Raw genomic sequence first — 15321 nt, 5'->3', positions numbered from 1 at the left:
CCAGCTCCTGCCCACCTAGCAGTTCGAAAGCACCCCTAAGTGCAAGTAGATAAATAGGTACTGCTTTAAAGCGGGAAGGTAAACGGCGTTTCCGTGTGCTGCGCTGGTGCCGACTCGCCAGAGCAGCTTCGTCACGCTGGCCACGTGACCCGGAAGTGTCTGCGGACAGCGCTGGCTCTCGGCCTCTTAAGTGAGATGAGCGCACAACCCTAGAGTCGGACACGACTGGCCCGTACGGGCAGGGGTACCTTTACCTTTACTTTACCTAAGAACTGAAGTATGCACTAAATATACATGTTTCTAACTATACAGTGGTGCCCCGCAAGAAGAATGCCTCACAAGACGAAAAACTCGCTAGACGAAAGGGTTTTCCGTTTTTTTAGTTGTTCCGCAAGACGAATTTCCCTATGGGCTTGCTTCGCAAGACGAAACTTGCGAGTTCTTGCAAGTTTGTTTCCTTTTTCTTAAAGCCGCTAAGCCGTTAATAGCCGCTAAGCCGCTAATAGCCGCTAAGCCGCTAATAGCCGTGCTTCGCAAGACTAAAAAACTGCAAGACGAAGAGACTCGCGGAACGGATTAATTTCGTCTTGCGAGGCACCACTGTATACTTATAAAAAAATATAACCATAGTGGTGGGAGTGATATAATTGGATCAAAAAATTGTACTAAGGTATTTTCTGTTTGAAAACCCTCACTTGCTCCTTTTCATACTATTTTACTGTTTTAAATTTCTTCCCCCATCACACACACACACACACACACACACACACACACACACACCAAGAAGGTACTATTAGCGTTTCTGGGGAGGAAAACAAATACAAATGTAGTTCTCTACAGTAGGATTAATACTAGTTTCAGGGAAGGTGATTTCAATCTGCAAAATGATGTGGACAAAAGTTTTTGGTTTTTTTAACCCTCTGCCCTAACATCAATCTCATGTTCCAATTTAGCCCACTCCCTGTGGCTGCTTTTAAGTGAAAATGAAAAAATCCGGAGACCCAACCACATATCTCTCACATCAAAGTGTAGTGTGATCTTCCATGATGATTAAAACAAGAACACAATTATAACACGGTAGAAGAACACTTAATAGAAACATTTGCTCTGTTCTTGTTCATTGATAAAGCGCAGGTTGTGGTTAGTGTTGGTTAAGTACATGAAAGGAGGAAAATTAGTGGGTCATATGGTTCGTATGGGTCTGAACATGAGCGTGCGCACACATACATGCACACATGACAATTTAGCAAAAATGTCTATATTGTAACCAGCAGTGGGACCTTATAGCACATCCTTTGGACTGTCAGTCTTATAATTGTATTTTATGTTTAAACTGGATTCTAAGCATTGTGTTCTTGGAAACAGGAATGAAAACTTGGTTCGTTTTTAGTGATAAATAATGACCAGTTTACACAGATGGAAAAGAAACAGTGATTAACACCGACTAAATGAACAAACAACTGTTAACTAAACAAGTGTGCTTAGCACTGCAATCTTTTTCTTACAGTTATATTTCTTCTACCTTGCTCTCTAGATCAAGAACATACACAGAGTATAAAAGAATTTTGTAAGGTCTGAAGTCAGTCTTAAACAAAGAAATTATGGTTGTCCTCTTTATGATATGGAAGTGGTTCATTTTTTATTCTGTAATATAGTGCTGTGGACTTCATTTGTTCTTTAATGTGGCCCAAACTGCCATCTTTCAAATGGTTTGCCCCTAGAATATACATGCACACTCTCTCATGGACAGACTGGTCACATTCATCTGAGCCAATGCTGTGGTTTTTCTCTCTCCAAACAAACCACTACTCGAAGCCAATATTTTTTTAATTGGCTTCCCAACTGTGATTTGTTTTGGAGAAACAAACCACAAGTGCTGGTTCAGATGTAATGCTAAACCAGCTGCTCTGTGGTTTGCTTCCCTGCTTGAGTAAGGGAAAAGTGAAGCAGGAACACTCTTAAGCTGTGTGATCAAAAAGCAGCTCATGCACAGTATGGCTAAATAAACCATACTTTGTGAATTAGTGTTGCACCTGAACATGGTCATTCACAGATATGTTTGTATCCTCATAGACTTCGGTGACTGTTCTCTCTCTCTTTTACATTCCCTCTTTCTGTTACCAGCATTGCTTGGTTCATGCATTAGCTGTGGTTTGAGGGCTAGGAAGGAAGGAAGGAGAATGTGTGGAAGAAACTGATTGTATACACTACATGCTTTTCACCCCGTTTCTGAAATTATGGCAGATTGCTATAAGGCATGGTACCAACTTATATTTTTCCATCTCCAAAGACCCTCAACTCTTGCATATGTGTTTTGTGTATTCTGATATCCACCACTGACTGGTGTCCATTGCCTTTCAGTGAGATATATTGAGAGGCTATATTGTTTGAGTGTTTTAATCTGAATGTATCTTCTTCTGCTAAGCTCAATGAATAGTTACCCACACGGCAGTGGGAGTATCAATGAAAAATGTGGGGTTGAATCCACACATCAGTTCAGAAGGATTAAGTGTTTAAGAATGCAGTAGTTAATCTAGTGTGTACAATTGGTGTCATAGCTAGAGCTGTATTTTCACCTGTGTCCATTTATACCGTGATATATCTGTGTATTAACAACTGATGCCACACAGCAGTTCTGTAGTGCTTCATTTACAAGCTATTGTTCAACCACACTAATAAGACCATATGTTTTTTAAGTTTAAAATAGTTTACTTACAGACTCTCCAAAGGTCAGGTGCATGTGCTTTTCCTTACAGCATTCAGAAAAAGTTGCACAGGCAGTAAAACTTGGTTTAGTTACAGTGGTGAAAGTTCCTAAATTATTCTTCTTGTTTGGCGATCACTCGTAGCTGAGTAAGATTGTCTTCCATAAACAAGGTTTTAACAATGAGTCCATAAGTGACTGTGGAGGCCAATTCTGGATCCACATGTCCTTCCACAGTGGGGACATTGGTTTCTGGGCGGGAGTTGATCACGGTGTGGATTTGCCAAGCGTGCCTTCCTCTTAGCATGTTTCTCCCTTGCATCCTGAGATCGAGTATCTTCAAAGCCCATGACACCTTTGGTAAAGGCTCTTCTCCAACTAGAGCACTCGCAGGCCAGTGTTTCCCAGTTGTCAGTGTTTATACTACATTTTTTTAGATTTGTCTGTAAACCTCTTTTGTTGACCACCAGCATTACGCTTTCCATTTTTAAGTTTGGAATAGAGTAGTTGCTTTGGAAGACGATCATCAGGCATCCGCATAACATGACCAGTCCAACGAAGTTGATGTTGAAGAATCATTGCTTCAACAGTGGTGATCTTTTCTTCTTCCAGTACACTGATATTAGCTTGCCTGTCTTCCCAAGTGATGTGTAAAATTGTAAAAGCCATGCTGCTGCCGCTGCAACAACCAGCTCAGATCTCACCTGCTGAGCTTCTCTGGTAGACTGAGGGAAACAAAAGGCTTGATTACCTTCCTCCCAAGGCGAGGAGGAGTGACCTAGCTAAGCCTGGCAGGACAGTTTACTCTGTGGCATTAACCCCTTAATGGGGTTTAAGCATGTTGGTTAAATGAGGCTGGTTATTCCACATAATGATCCTCAAAAATCACTGCAGATGGCTATTCTATTTTAGAGCATAAGATTAACTGATGGTCCCACATAGAAGTGTGGTTCCCATGTCTCTTCCATGTTCATAAACTGGTGATACTCTACATATTTTTCATCATAATTCTTGTTTATTTTACTTTATGATTTTCATAATTTTATTCAGACCATTTGTTTGAATCATTATATAAATAAATTTCAGAAAATATCTGATAATATAGTTTTTCTCACCTATTTGCAATGACATACACCTTGTAGAGACTGGTGGAGAGCCAATAATACATATGAATAATATATACTGTATAGAAGGGTAAACATAACTTAGCATTTGCATATTACTGAAATCCTGTTTTCCTGCTTCCTTTTCAGTACAAGCCACTGTAGAACATACTAGGCCCCAAGGGTATCTACTAAAGATAGTTACACATTGCATTCTAAGTGTCTACATGCTTAAAAATGAATATTATTAAATTAGGTAAGGCAACTGGGCAATATGGTTGATTTATATGTCCATGTATCTCTGATTTTGTGGACTCCAGAGCTTGTAATGTGGACTGCTGAGATTTTTGCTAAGATTTCCTCAGTTTGTGCCTTGACTTTAATATATGTCAATATAATCTAGTTATTAAAGCTTATTAATGGAATGGAGAAGTTTTGCTTCCCATTTCTGATACTAGTTGACAGTCTTCTCTTAGTATGACAGTATGTTCTAAGATGGTGAACTTATTTATTCTTATTTGTGTCACCTATGTAGAATAACTAGGGACGCGGGTGGCGCTGTGGGTAAAAGCCTCAGCGCCTAGGGCTTGCCGATCGAAAGGTCGGCGGTTCGAACCCCCGCGGCGGGGTGCGCTCCCGTTGTTCGGTCCCAGCGCCTGCCAACCTAGTAGTTCGAAAGCACTCCCAGGTGCAAGTAGATAAATAGGGACCGCTTACTAGCGGGAAGGTAAACGGCGTTTCCGTGTGTGGCTCTGGCTCGCCAGAGCAGCGATGTCACGCTGGCCACGTGACCCGGAAGTGTCTCCGGACAGCGCTGGCCCCCGGCCTCTTGAGTGAGAAGGGCGCACAACCCTAGAGTCTGTCAAGACTGGCCCGTATGGGCAGGGGTACCTTTACCTTTTTTATGTAGAATAACTAACATGTTCATTTGAAACTTGGTATTTAATTTTACATTTTAACATAAGATAATTATTATGTCGTAATAACAATAACAATAGAATAGGATTTTATTATTCCTTTAGGCCTGTTGAGAAAAGTCATTATACAGTCGTGCCTTGGAAGTCGAACAGAATCCGTTCCGGAAATCCGTTTGACTTCCAAAATGTTCGGAAACTAAAGCACGGCTTCTGATTGGCTGCAGGAAGTTCCTGCAGCCAATCAGAAGCCACGGAAGCCCCATCGGACATTTGGCTTCCAAAAATAGTTTGCAAACCGGAACACTCAGTTCCGGGTTTGTGGTGTTCGGGAACCAAAACGTTCAAGTACTAAGCTGTTCAAAAACCAAGGTACGACTGTATTGTTGTTTAGTCGTGTCCGACTCTTCATGACCCCGTGGACCTGAGCATGCCAGGCACTCCTGTCTTCCACTGCCTCCCACAGTTTGGTCAAACTCATGCTGGTAGCTTCGAGAACACTGTCCAACCATCTCGTCCACTGTCGTCCCCTTCTCCTTGTGCCCTCCATCTTTCCCAACATCAGGGTCTTTTCTAGGGAGTCTTCTCTTCTTATGAGGTGACCGAAGTATTGGAGCCTTAGCTTCACGATCTGTCCTTCCAGTGAGCACTCAGAGCTGATTTCCTGAAGAATGGATAGATTTGATCTTCTTGCAGTCCATGGGACTCTCAAGAGTCTCCTCCAGCACCATAATTCAAAAGCATCAATTCTTTGGCGATCAGCCTTCTTTATGGTCCAGCTCTACAACTGTATTAAAAACAATTAAAGAAATTATCTTGTAAACTTCCAGACAGTTATCTTGTAAAATTCCACAGACAAATCTGTTTTGACACAGAATAGATACCAGCTACATTAAAAGAGACATTTCCCTGACTGTGGAATTTTAAATATAACACATCCCATCATTTCTTTTAAACTAATGTGTCATGCAATGGTTAAGAACAAGGTAGTTTATTCATCCACTAAGAAAATAGAACACAGGACTAAGCTAAAGATGTATGAAATACATATGCTTATACATTTAGAAAATTTAGAACCTGCTTTTCAGTGTAAAAAAAAAGTGAGGAACAACAGAACATAAAAATATAATTTAAAACAACAAACAACAGTAAAAAAAATATTCATAATAAAATAAGCAGCTAACAGGAGAGTTTAAAATATAGTGCCACTAGTACCTCTATCTAAAAAAAGTTTCATTTTTGTGGTTAAATGGACCACGTTCTTGGAACTGGCAAATCTCAGATGGCAGGAGTTTACATAAATGCAGTGCTACTATTGAAAAAGCTTTATTCAAGGATGAAATCAGTATTGCTTTTGGTTAAATCCCATTGTGCAGCTGGAAGTAGGTATGAAAGCAAATATTCCTTCAGATATTGTGGACCCAGCAGCGGCGGACCTTGGCATATCAAGTTTTAGTGTGCCCTGTGCAACGCCAAAGTCCGGCACCTCCTCGCCTCTCACCTTCTGTTGGATGTCATAATTGTGGTGCCTGCTGTGGTGCCCCAGAAGCTCTGCACCAGAGTGACCACACCGGTCACATTCCTCCCGGTCTGCCTATGGACCCTGGCTATATGGAGTTTTAAAAGTAAAAACCTGTATCCTGAATTTGGTCTTGAAAGTAATTGTTAACCAGTGTAGCTCTTGCACTACTACCTCTTAGGATTCATGTTTTTTTTACTTCCCCTAATATTTGAACTTCCTTGCAGTGTGCATTTGCTGCTCAGAGAACTATGCCACTTGCCATTCATTCTTCTCTAGCTAATTGAAGCACATTTTTTTGGCTCCATAGCACAAAGTACAATTTTTTTTAGTACAGATAGAAATGTATTTACTAATTTTAATCTGTGTTTGCATTTACCCAGTCTGTCATAGGACAGTCAAAATCATATCCTTGTTTTGTAAGCAGTACTTAAATGAGAGTTTTCCAGTTTAGACATAACAAAAAAACTATAGTTTAACCAATCACAATATCTTCCTCAAAGTCAGGTGCTGAAGGGGTAGTGGTGAGCACATGAGCAAAAAGGCTTACTCTCAGTCCAATTAACAATTTTAAAAAATTGAAATAGTCAACAAGGAGGGATGCTTGAGGAAACTGATATCCATGAATTCCAATATCAACTGATATGATCCACAAATTGGAAGGTATTGCAGTCTATGTAGTGGTAATCTATGGACAGAATTACAGTGGTACCTCGGGTTACATACGCTTCAGGTTACATACACTTCAGGTTACAGACTCCGCTAACCCAGAAATAGTACCTTGGATTAAGAACCTTGCTTCAGGATGAGAACAGAAATTGTGCTCCGGCGGCGCGGCAGCAGCAGGAGGCCCCATTAGCTAAAGTGGTGCTTCAAGTTAAGAACAGTTTCAGGTTAAGAACGGACCTCCGGAATGAATTAATTACTTAACCCGAGGTACCACTGTACTCCAGTGCAATCTATGTGGGGCTATCCTTGGGCCTGGTCTGGAAGCTACCGCTAGTACAGAATGAAGCAGCTCAACTGTTGGTGGAGGCAGTTGGCCAACACCATGTGACATCTCTGTTAAAACATGTACCCTGTTTGTCCATATGCTACAGGGTTCTTGTGTTGACATTCAGAGTCCTGAGCAGCTTGGGTCCAGGATATCTTAAGGACCATCTGAGCCCTTATATCCCAGCCTGATAAGTGAGAAGATGCAGAGGAATGCTTTTAGTTCTCCCTCAAGTTATAAAGCCTAACTGGCCTCAACCAGACATGAGGCATTTAATGACACTAGTCCCATGTTGTGTCCAGCAGAAATTCAGCAGGCAACCTTGCTTGTGACTGTGTCTTGAAGACTTTTCATATGTTGACAGGCCTATGCACAATGCTTTTTTCTGGGAGTACTCAAGGGTACGCAGCACCAGCACCTTTTTTCAAGAAGAAAAGCACTGGTTAAAAGTATGGCACTTACTGTTAACAACTTCATGTTGAATACCACCACTTTTTTTCTAGAAGAAAGGCACTGGATAGGGTTTAAGATTTTGTTGAGTTACCAGTCGTTTTAATGGTCATTCTGTACTGCTTTTAATGTTTTATTATGTTTTTTACATTGTTGTATACCACCCTGATATTTTATGAGAGAGTGGTATATAAATACTTTTATAAATAAATAAAATACATATTTAAATATGTATTTTGTGGAAAATTACCATGCTTGTGTGGATTAAAAAAAATTGCAGAAGCAGGGCAGAATGCATTATTATTATTATTATTATTATTATTATTATTATTATTATTATTGATTTTCTTGATTTACAGTAGTATATGTAATGTCTCTCGTATTTTTTCCATGTAACATTTTTACAAATCAGTTTCATTTGTTGAGACATAAGGAAGAAAAGGGTTGGAGGGGGGGGAATGGGTGGGGTCAGGTGGCAATGTTTCTATTTTGCTTAATGTATGTAGGGTTTGGTGTCAGCATTGCTTGTGCAGGTTCTCTGCTGTTCACTTGGGAGCCATACCAGGGTAAAGGCGTCTTTTTCTGTTTGTCCCTGTGTCAGTTTCAGTTTATTGGTTAATTTTTCTATTAGGGCTGTTTCCCATACTATTTGGTACCATTGGTCCATGCTTACTCCTGACAGGTCTCTCCAGTGTCTGGTTATGGTGTTTCTGGCTGCTGAAAGCAGGTGGGTTATGAGTTCTTTGTGGTGTAAATGGGCATTGTTGTCTTGGAAGATGTTTAGTAGGTCCAATTCTGGGGTGATTTCTAATACTTGCTTAGTTATTTTACATATTTCTCGAATGGCTGTTGTCCAGAATAGTTGGATTTTGGGGCACTCCCACCACATGTGGAGGCATTTACCTGTGGAGGTGTACCCTCTCCAGCATTTTGGTGAGGTTCCTGGGCATATTAGCGCTAGTTTTCTTAGTGTTAGGTACCACCTGTAGGTGAGTTTCAGAGTGAGTCCTTTTCTTTTCATTGATATGGATTTAAAGGGGGGTTTAGACCACATTCTGGTCCACTTAGTGGGGTTAATTTCATAGCCTATGTCATCCTCCCATTGTTTTTTGATTGCATCCAGGGGGTTTGTGGGATTTTGGAGTAGTATTTTGTATATTGCGGATACCATCCCTTTACCGTTTCCCTTTGTTGTTAGGAGGAGGTTTTCGAAGGTTGTCAGGGGCCTAGTTGCTGCTGATTTTACTGTTGGGTTGTTTAAGAGGGCATGTAATAGGTGTTGTGTTAACCAGGGCATTTGGGTGTCTTTCCGTTTGTCTTGTATTTCTTGTGTTGACAAAGGTTTCTTAATTTTATAAAAGTCTATTAGGTGATATAAGCCTTTGGTTTGCTAGGTTTGTATCTGAAGGTTTTGTGCTGCATGGTGGAATAATGGGTGGTACGCCAGGGGAATTAGTGGGGATGGGGTTGGAGATAGTTTGCCTATTTCTGTTTTCCATGCTTTGAGCATGGTCTGTGTGTACCTGTTAAGTGTTGTGGGAATTTTCTTTAGTTTCTTTGGGAGGAGTAGGTATGCTGTGGTGCAGGTATTTTCAATTGCCCCCCTCTCTAGGTGTACCCATTGTTTTGTCTCATCTTCTAGTATATATGGGATTATATGGTGTATTTGGTTGGCAATGTAATATGCTTCTATGTTGGGGATTCCCCATCCTCCTTCTGAGGTGGGGAGTTGCAGGTATTTGGGGCTTATTATTGGTTTTTTATGTAAGAAGATACAGTGGTGCCCCGCAAGACGAATGCCTCGCAAGACGAAAAACTCGCTAGACGAAAGGGTTTTCTGTTTTTTGAGTCGTTCCGCAAGACGAATTTCCCTATGGGCTTGCTTCGCAAGACGAAACATCTTGCGAGTTCTTGCGAGTTTGTTTCCTTTTTCTTAAAGCCGCTAAGCCATTAATAGCCACTAAGCCGTTAATAGCCGCTAAGCCGCTAATAGCCGTGCTTCGCAAGACGAAAAAAACGCAAGACGAAGAGACTCGCGGAACGGATTAATTTCGTCTTGCAAGGCACCACTGTAAAAGAGTGTAGTTTTCATTGCCATCTGCGGAGTTGGGTTGGGAGGGTTTGGAATAGGTAGGTTAGTTTTGGGAGGTTAATCATTTTGACCATGGCTATTTTGTCTGAGAGAGTGAAATTCATGTTGTTCCATCTCTTTAGGTCTTTGTTAATTAGGCACAGAGGCTTATAGTTATGGAGGTACAATTTATTGAGGTTTTTGGTTATTTGTACCCCTAGGTATCTGAATTTGGTGTGACAAAGTTTTATTTTGGTGACCTTAGTGAGTTCTTTTTGGGTGTGAGGAGGGGTGTTGAAGCACATAGCTTCTGACTTTGTAAAATTTACCTGTAGGCCCGATACCATTGCAAATGTGTTGAGTTCTCTGATTAGGGAGGTTGCTGTGCTTATGGGGTCTGGTGTTGTGACCATTAGGTCATCTGCAAAGAGCCCTAATTTATAGGTTCTGCCTTTTATTTCTGCTCCCTTGATGTCTGTGGCTGATCGGATTCGGATTGCTAAGGGTTCCAGAGCCAGGATAAATAAGAAGGGGGAGGCAGAATGCATTATAAATGAACACGTGTGAAATTCACATGTACTGGAAATTGACAGGTCCATTCATCCCTAGTTAATGTATGAATCAGGGCTTTTTTTGTTCCCTGCTGCAAAAACAGCTGTTTCATATTCATTCATTCTTAACAACAAATGGATTACAACACTGATCTCATCTGTTTGTCTAAACCTGTATAGATTACTCCAGAGGTTATAGATTGTTATCATTTATATAATGTTCTTAATTTCATTTCAATTGGAAACCTGACCTAACTAATGTACATTAATGTCAGGATTTTATTTTAGAAAAAATTGCGGTGATAAAAGACGGAGTAAGTGAATATATGAAGGTGAAAATTTAGCTATGATTTCATTGTGCTTTGTCACATATTTGTAACATAAATATATTGTTAACAGACATTTAATTTAAAATATTTTGAGATTTACATTTGATGCCTTAGTGAACATTTAGATTATGATTCTCTTTGAGGGCTCTAGTTATATAATCTGTTTACTTGGAAATTGGAGAATATGTGGACATCAGTTATATAATATGAACTACAGTCATACTGCAGTTTTCATCACAATGCTCTATGGTCCTTTTTTATATAAAAAATTGTCAGTAACAAAAAAAGGAAGAACTTTTGTACAACATCTTATTAAAACAAAATCTGTTTGCCATTTTGGCAGCTAAGTGCAATAGAGTGCTAGATATAATTCTAGGGTCAAAAAACCTTCAGTTTAAGACATACTTTACAAGCTTTAGAAATTCACACACATAACAAAAAGCAATATGTCAATTAAGGCAACTTAATTTCTGTGCCACATAAATAGTAAACACATTATACAGTCTCACAGATTGTGCTTGCTTATAGCTTAAGTCTCCATTCATCCATATTTTCCAACTAAGACCAGATTGTCGTTTTCTGCAGACTGGAGGCAACTCTCAGGCTCCAGGCATTAAAGCAGCACCGGCTATCTAGGTGTGTCCTGTCCTCTTGCTTACAGTATATGCTTTCATTTGGATTAAAAAGAATAGTATATGTTGTGTGCACGATCTTCTTTGCTGTATGTTTACTGCTTCTGGAACAAAAATTAAAATTAAAACAATGACATTAGAAGCTGCCTTATCCTGGTCAGACTGTTGATCCATTTAGCTCAATATTGGCTGAGCTGACTGGCAGTGGCTCTCCAGGGTTTCAGACGGGGGACATTTCCAGCCCTGCCTAGAGATGCCAGAGATTGAACCAGGTGCCTTTCACGTATAAAGCAGGTGCTCTACCTCTGAGCCCTAATGACAGCAACAGAGTCTTCTGGCACCTTAAAGATGTACTCATTTACTGAGGCATCACCTTTTGTGGACTGAAGCCCACTTCATCAGATTAATGGAGTGTTCTCTCAGCTGGCAGCTGTGTATACATAGTTACTGTGGATGGCAGATGTATATACACTGATATACAGTACAGGGGAATCATAAACATTGGAGCTGGAAGGACACAAAATACAAGAGGTATAAATTCTGTTCTCTACTTTAGAAGCCAGTGTGGTGTAGTGGTTAAGAGTGGTAGACTTGTAATCTGGTGAACCGGGTTTGCGTCCCCGCTCCTCCATAGCAGCATAACAGCAAAAAATAACAGCAAAAAATCTGATAAGACTATATCTTCAAACAATAATTAAAATGACACTTTTAAAATCTACAGTGCCTGAATGTTCCTATCCCTTTCCAAAGGGCTAGACAAATAAAAAAATGGCTCTAAATTCCTTATGTCTCCACCTCAACACACCAAATTTGACCAGTGGACAGCCCCACTTAACTGTCAGTTACTTGACATCAGGACTTCTTATTTCCAGGCGTTTAAAGGAGCAGTGTGGGGCTGTTTGAATCATATAATGTTATGGCTGTAAGGGACCAAAAGGGTCAGAGGCCTTTGCAAGTGCTTTGTGCTGCTCCTTTAAACATCTGCTTTTCATCTATGTATAAAGGAGCAGCGCCTGGAGGGAGATGTGATTTTCATTGTATAGAAACTGCTTTCACTTCCTTTAGCACACCTTGCTTCAGCAAAGGAGCAACCAGAGCTCATTTTAAGCTCCCAATTGTTCCATTGAAGTCCTACCTTTACCCACACCTGAGGCTATGTATGGCACCAGGCATAGGGTAAGTGGACATGGTTTCCCCAAATGAGAAGGCCTATCAGGCCATGTTGGGTCAATTGGCTGGAGCTTCCCCCCCAACCCCAGTATAGATGTTGATCAACATGGAAGATAAAAAGTCCTGGGGATCCAAGCAGTGATCCCTCAGTGCTATTATCTGGAAGCAACCCTGGAGGGTAGGAGTGCAAACCCACAGATCACTCCAGGATGATTCAGTGGTCAGTGGTCTCAAATGCCACTGAGGGATCAAGGAGAATCAACAGCAAACCAGTCCTACCATCTCTCTCCCAATAATGATAATCAAGCAGGCATGCAAGCCAGAAGCCCTTCTTCTTCTTCTTCTTCTTCTTCTTCTTCTTCTTCTTCTTCTTCTTCTTCTTCTTCTTCTTCTCTTATACCCCACCCCTTTGCTGAGTTGCCTGGTGCCTAAAGATATGTAATGAAAGTGTCAGACAAACCTCCCTGGGATGAGCATTCCACTGTAGAAAAGGCCCATTCACATGTTGCCATCCTCTGGATGTCTCGTGAAGGGGGCACATGAAGAAGGGACTCACAATCTATCTCATCCAAGTATGTCTACAGTTGATAGGCCAGTACACAGTCAATCAGCCTGCCCCCAAAATGAATAGTAGCAACTAGGTGGTAGTTGCCACCTAATGAGAGAGTCTTTTTAGAAGGGAGGTGCACTACTTCTTCCTTCAGTGCCGTGGACCTCTCCCACTTTTGTAATGAGGTCTTAATCACTGGAGGGCACATGGTCAGGAGGGCACATGGTCAGCCTGATTCCTGCAAGCGTCATGCTCATGTCATCATTAGTGCTAAACGAGAGGTGTGTTAGATATAAGAGAGACAGAAAGTTACATGGTGGGGGGGTGGGACTTGTTGCCACAATCTCAGGGCATTCTCACCTTTGGACATGCCATGAGTGCTGGCTTTACAATTTTCCCAATTTGCTCTTTGACATGGGGCGAATCAACACAACCCTGTGTGACTAGCAATTGTAGGGTGTAACAACAGGACTTAGCAGTTGCACAGTGTGTTAAAGTGTTCAAAATAGTTCACAAAGTTATCCTTACAACAACCCTCTTGTAAAGGAGGTCAGTATTAGTAGTTCTGTCCTGAAAATAGAGGTCTGAGGATGAGAGAATAGGAGCTTGCTGAATCAGAGCACTTGAACTTGTGGAGTGGCTGTAAGCTTGGCTTAGGCATAGGAATTTAAAAATGTCACTGAAGCAAGGAAGTTTACTGCCATTTTCAAGTAGCACTTTATTAAAGGTAACACAGACTGAGAAAAAGCAGTATTTAAATTTTGACCTAAAAAGGAAGATGAACTTTCCATAAGTTGTATGTTTGAGCAAATTTCAACTTAGCATAAATTTCAACTTTCGGCAACATCACTGGAGGTGGAATTAGAAGCACTAGCTTCTAGAATTAATGAAGCAAAATGGATGGCATGGATCAGTGAATGAAGCATCTAATCCTTAGTTCCACCCCCTGATTAACCTTGGGAAAAAACTCTGTTTTATATGAAGAATGTGAAATCAGAACAGGATCTAGCACAGTGTGTTACTGCAGAATACAGAGCAAGGAAGAATATTAACTGTTATTACACAGTTATTTATGGAAACTGGTGGCAAGGATGTCTGAGAATATAATCTTTAAAAGGAAGAAGGAAGAAATAATGCAGATTTGTGTTTAAATGCCATCCAGGTTGGAATATCTTTATTCTATGTCACTTTGAGTAAAGATTGCCTAACTTTATGGGGATGTTTTGAAGTAATAGATTGATGATAATTTTTTTATATTTAGAATTTAACCATTTTCTTATTGAAAGGGACAGGAAAACTGGCAGAAAATAATAGGAGATTATTTTATGCACATACATTTTTCAATTATATGGTGGATTAATTGTTATTTAAATGAACATATGAATGATACTTCACTTTCAGCTTAGTCCCACTCATTTAAGTGGGATACTAGCTGACATTTGAAATAGAAAATATGTGTGTGTGTGTGTGGGGGGGGGGTTAATATAGTAAGACAATATATGGTCTAATTTACTATGGGAGTACATCTTATGTAAATCATGATGAAAGAAATAGAAGTTGCTCAAGAGCAGTGTCGGCAGTATTGTAGTTCCTATTTTCAATTAGGCTTGTTCAGGGAAAGTTACAAGCAGATTGTGAGCTTGATTTTAACAAGCTTAATTTTCTGAAGTGACAAGCTGAATCTTTACATTTTATTTCATATGGTTTTATATTGCAGCTTCATATTGATAAAGTTAATGTGGAGGCAAAAATGGAAATGAAATAATTTTGCTTTAGGCAATAATTTTCTTGAAAAGAGAAGCACCACGTCCAAAGACAAACTCTCCATTCTTTGTAAAACTGTTATTGTTATTTGGAAACTCAGATGAAAAAAACATCACTAACATGGCCTGAACAAACTTAAGAGGTTGCAGTACTGTTTAATTTGGTTTTAAAGTGCTGACCACTATGGAGTATTCTCAGTCAACAGGTTTTATGAGTGTGTTTACTGTAATTATCTGGATAAAACCAAAGCAGATGTTACTAAACTGGGCTTAATTCTTCTCTCTCATGATCTCTGTGGATTGTTTGTTTCTGCAAAACAGTGGTGTTCTGCCATTGTCTTAATTTTTGAACGTTTCACATATTCTTACGGAATAACAGGTTACTCTCCAAAGTGAGAGAACTGAATGAAATCTGTTCAATATTAAACACCATATAGTGGAAATAATATTCAGCTCAAGGAAAACAATGAAGCTATTCCAATATACCCTCAACCCAGTGCAGTTTATTATCTAATTAAATGCAGATCAAGTTGTAGAGGTAGATGCCCTGTATCTGAATTAGTTCCTTCCC

At 40.1% G+C, this 15321-nt stretch overlaps 1 protein-coding gene across 35 annotated transcripts in view; it reads left to right on the top strand.

The window, feature by feature from the left end:
* Positions 1-15321, top strand: part of RIMS2 (regulating synaptic membrane exocytosis 2) — a 337394-nt gene that overhangs the window by 137636 nt on the left and 184437 nt on the right. The window lies entirely within an intron of this gene.

The sequence above is a fragment of the Podarcis muralis genome, chromosome 8 (genome assembly GCF_964188315.1).
Source record: "Podarcis muralis chromosome 8, rPodMur119.hap1.1, whole genome shotgun sequence".
In the NCBI taxonomy this organism is placed as follows: domain Eukaryota; kingdom Metazoa; phylum Chordata; class Lepidosauria; order Squamata; family Lacertidae; genus Podarcis; species Podarcis muralis.
This window is presented reverse-complemented; position numbering and strand designations above follow the sequence as displayed.